Source organism: Cibotium barometz, chromosome 56, assembly GCF_041138505.1.
Source record: "Cibotium barometz isolate CiBa-2024 chromosome 56, ASM4113850v1, whole genome shotgun sequence".
NCBI classification, from domain to species: Eukaryota; Viridiplantae; Streptophyta; class Polypodiopsida; order Cyatheales; family Cibotiaceae; genus Cibotium; species Cibotium barometz.
The window spans coordinates 23,296,511-23,301,561 of record NC_141101.1 but is presented as its reverse complement, the minus strand read 5'-3'; the positions used below and the strand labels follow the sequence as shown (position 1 = coordinate 23,301,561).

Here is a 5,051-nt window from a genome sequence, read left to right as displayed (position 1 = left end):
TGTTTTTAATATTTATTCACATTGCTTACACAAATATTGCTTCTATTTTGGTCCAGTGCACTATGTTCAATGCTATATGGTGTGAAGGCAAGCATTTTCAAACACAAAGAATTGATGAAAAGAGGAATACACAAGATTGCGGTGTCATTAGTAGCTTTGAGGGAGCCAATGGAAAAATGGATGATTATTGTGGCACAATCCAAGACATATTTAGGCTTGACTTTCGTCGCTTCTTTGTGTATGTTTTGGATGTCAAATGGCAAATGAACGTGGTGGAAAAAGGGCCTAATGCAACGATAAAACGCCATGCAAGTGGCTATGTAACTATTGACTCTACAAAGTTTTGGCAAACAAAGAAAGATAGGCTCGTATTGCCACAACAATGTGAGCAGGTATGCATTTTTTTAATAATGTGTTTCATGTACATATATATCTAAGCTCGCGTACCCCTTGACTTTTGATATGCTAATTAATTACTGCAATATGTGTATTTGAGTAGGTTATCTATCTACCAATGATGCATGACATTAAATGGTGGTACGTCATCCCTATTGCACCACGTTCCAAAGTGATGTATAATACATTCACTGATATGGAGCATATGGAGGATGTAACAAGCCGCAATGAAGATGATTTCGAACATGCCAATGAAGATGTTGTGATCGATGATCAAGAAATAAGAGATGATCATGATAATGAGGATGAGCGTGCCATTTCTCATGATCATGAGAATGACCCTACCATTGAGGATGATGGTGATATTGATGAGGATGATCAGGACATCGATACCATTATCAATGGAGTACAAAATATCGATAGTGGAGTAAATTTAATCGTAGCCTTACAAATTGATCAAATGGATATTGATGTTGATCATTTGGCAAGGATGGATCTTATTGAAGATGAGATCGAACCCTAACCAATCCGTCACTGTATCGTTCTAAATTGATGACATTTCTATTGTATGTGTTGTCTTTTAATTATCATCTCATGATTTATTTTTGAATATATTTCATTGTTGTAAATGCATGTAGTGGGATTGTGTAATGATATATACTGTAATGTACTATGAGATGGTTTAAAGACAATAGTTTTTAATTTTGTAAAGGAATTCAATTTTTCTTCACCAAGCGTGTATTGATGCGTGTATTGATGCGTGTATTATTGCGTGTATTGATGCGTGTATTATTACATGTATTTTCACGCGCTTATACACGCGCTGATAAATGCCAATATACACGCGAATTTAAACGCCAAAATACACGTGCCCGATTCTATTCAAATACATGCGCGACCATACACGTGCCCGTAATTTATCGCGTGTATAAAACGCGTGTATGGCAGCATTGTCTTGTAGTGGGAGATAAACAACTTCAACTAGTCCGGGTTTACCTACCTCCAAGGACCTATTAGACAAACTCAAATCATCACAATGAGACATAGGTTTCTAAGTATCTCTACATAGAAAACATATGACCATTGCTTGCATAGACCAATCCATGCTTAAATTCCTAGAGAAACATGAATTCATGTAAGATGAATTGTTCATAATTCTCCTTAGTGCACTATGGGCCACTTTCTCAGTACCCAAAATAGGATCGCACACTAGTTGGTAAAATCATGTAGAAAGATATAATGAGTCAAAATAAGAACTAATATTGTGACAAAATAAGTCATTCATCATCGTCTTGCTTTTTTGCACATGCATCTAGATCGAAAGAAAGTGTCAAGCAAATTTGATGAAAACATGAATAATATAAAATGCAATTTTTATTGCGGACTCAATTACTATGCACACGATAATCATGAGAAAAGAAAGATGCTTGAAAACTATATGGCTAGTGATTTAGAAGGAACCGATTTACATATTCTATTTGTATTATTTAAAAATAATTAAGATAAAAAAAACAAGAGAAAGGGTTTTCCTAAAATAAAAAGGGGGCGGGTGTGGGTGTTGAGATATAGTGTAACGTAATCATAATTATTTACTATAATTATAAGTAGGCAATGATTAACACTAATTGTAATTTTTGCTAGTAAGAAGGTAAGGAGTGTGATTCCTTTGCTAGAACTCTGTGATTGAAAAACTAGAGGTCGAGGAAGCCGCAGCGGAGGAGCTGACGGGGAACTTGGATAAGGGGGAGAAGGAGTGATAGTGATGGTGCTCGTGAGAGAAAAGGGAGGGAGCTGCTGGGGCCTCGGGTACGGGTAGTGTTCCTTCCAACATTTGGACCACCTTTCCCATGGGCGGCCTGGACTGCATGTCCGCCTGGATGCACGCGAATGCCACCTTCAGCACAGCATCCGCCTGATTCCAATCCACACAGCCTTCCTCCATCCTGGCGTCAACCACCTCCGCCGCCCGCTTCCCATACGCCCACATGGGAAAACACCATTTCTCGTTGGTCTCCATCATGGCCGACTCGGTGTAAAGATAGTTTCTTCTTCCGCTCACGATCTCCATCGTGAGCATGCCATAGCTGTACACATCTGCTTTCGCAGTGATGGGCAGATTGGAAATCCATTCTGGTGCCAAGTAGCCCCTAGTGCCCCTGATAGTGCTCATCTTCACTTTGTGATCCCGGCTGTACAAATAAGCCAGCCCAAAATCGGCCACCTTAGCGCAGTAGCTTCTGTCTAGCAGTATGTTTTCTGGCTTGATGTCACAGTGCAGGATGCAATCCAAGCACTCCTCATGCAAGTAGGCTAATCCCCTCGCTACCCCCAAGCAAATCTGGAACCTGGCGCCCCAATCCAATGCATTGATCTTGCCTGAATTATCTCCGTCGTCGAAGAGCATTTGATCTAAGGAGCCGTTCTCCATGTACTCGTACACCAACAACCTGTGGCTGCCCTCTGCACAGAAGCCAAGTAGGCGGAGCAAATTGATGTGGTGGATCCTGCCAATGGTGCCAATCTCTGCCCTGAACAGCTTTTCTTGCTGTGAAACGCCGTCCAGCTGCTTCACTGCAACCACTGTACTGCCATCCTGGAACTGCCCTTTGTAGACTGTCCCAAAGCCCCCTGCACCTAGCTTCTGGCTGAAATTTCCTGTTGCAACTTCTAGCTCCTGGTAAGAGTACACTAAAGGAGATCCACACACACCCTCTAGGTCTCCGGCATGAAGCCTAATGTACTTCAATTTCCTCCTGTACCTTCCAATCAACAAAGAAACAGTAGCAACAAAGCATAAGACTTGTGCTGAGATCACAACGACCAGGGCTATGACTAAGGCATCTAATTGACTGCCAGTAGTGTTGTTGATATATCCGCCAGTGCTTAATGGATGTGAGCTTGGTGGTTGCCAAAGGGACTCGGAGCTCCAAATGGCTGCAGTATCCACAATAGGGCTTGATACTATGGGGTCAGAATCGGAGATTTTCAGGAAGACGCGGTGCTGCTGTGACCCTGGGCTGTAGCCATTTAGCACTTGCTCCTTCAGCCAGCAATGGCCCTCTCCAGTTTGCCAGTATACAGCAACCTTACAAGGGCAGTACTCCCAGCAATACTGCTTGCATTCTTCCAAAGAGATGAGAAATTACGGTAATGAATGAGCGGGAAATCTGTGTCTTCCAAAACTTGGTGCTGCTGCAGTTGACGATCTGGTGATTCGGAGTGCATCCACCACTAGACAGATCGGTGGGATCGGCAACTGTGAAGCCAGGAGGGCAGATGCAAGTGGGCTGCGGCTCATAGATACACACTCCGTAGTTTCCACATAGCTGCTCGACGCGGTGGCAAACGTCCGTGAAGGCGAGCCAGACGCTGTTCCACTGAGTGGAGGCTTGGTCCCAGCTGTACATTCGAAGGTTCCCGTCCATGTCCAGGGTAAGCCTACGTGTAGGCGAAGAGCCATAGTCATTAGAAATGACTGTTGCATTGATGGACGATGGGGAGTTGTAGAGCGAGATGTTTCCGAGTTGATCGAACTGGACGAAGATGGATTGGGCGGAGGGTTCCTGAACAGAGAAATTTCCCCAGTGTCAGTAATGATCCTCTGTGTACTGGGCAATGACATTGTACTGGGTGTGGGAAAGCTGAAGAACTCCGGTGTCTGTGAAGTCAAGAGAGTATCTTCCGGATGAGAAATCGTCGGAAGCTTTGGCGGAAATCAGCTGCAATTCCTGGGTGAACTTCTGGCCTGGGAGGAGGGTATCGGTTGGATGCTGGAAGCTTTGCCAGACATAGCCGGAGCTGCTGTTGAGAAGGACCAGGTTACCTGTATTCTGGAGCTGGGCGCGGACGACGCCCTGACCGGAGGTGCCGGACGACCAAACCAAAGAGGACGAGACGTATGGGTCGGAGAGACGAAGATCGCCGGAGGATGTGAGGGTGAGGGTTGCGGAGCCGGTCACTGTAGTGCTGCGATTGGCCACCCACACAGGGTGGCCGTCAGGCGAAACGCCAAAAGAGATAGCCAGGTAGAGATTCGTAGAGGAGGTGGAGGAAGGGGAGCGGAAAGAGAGAATGAAGGCTGAAGAGGAGGATTTTAATGGCGGGGACGATGGGGTAAGAGAGGAGCCCCGCTCTAAGCAGTTCATAGCAGCCTGTAGTAGCGTGCATAATCGGAGAAACACAACCAGCAGCAGCAAGGCCCTCACCATGGTTCTGATCCTACAAAGCAAAGCAGAATCAAATGGCTCTCCTCCACTTAATGTACAAAAAGCACCATCACTAGGAACATCAACGCTCCCCCCCGCCCATCTCTAGAAGGGGAGCCCCTCACTTAAAGTCAAACGCTGGCGACAGGCCCCTCACTTAAAGTCAAATGCTGGCGACATACTTGTAACTTACAGGATGGTGAGTGTATATGTTGTAACCAACATATAATAATAAAAATAGTAATAGTAGATTAGTCCTGGGGTACCTTGTGATTTATTCCCTCTTCACGCCTTGAGGCCACCTTATATTTACCCACAATCTATTTAAAGGGAGAAGTGTCCAATAAAATTTCCTTATAAGTGATGAATAAGTTTTGAATTTGACACTCTAAATCAACATTCATGTTATCCTTAACTTGCCTTCTTGGGATACCGAAGAAGAATCTTAAT

General features: G+C 44.3%; 1 pseudogene; it reads right to left on the bottom strand.

The window, feature by feature from the left end:
• Nucleotides 1-1,827: 1,827 nt before the first annotated feature.
• LOC147607035 (G-type lectin S-receptor-like serine/threonine-protein kinase At1g34300) lies at nt 1,828-4,647 on the bottom strand (annotated as a pseudogene).
• Between the last annotated feature and the right edge of the window lie 404 nt (nt 4,648-5,051).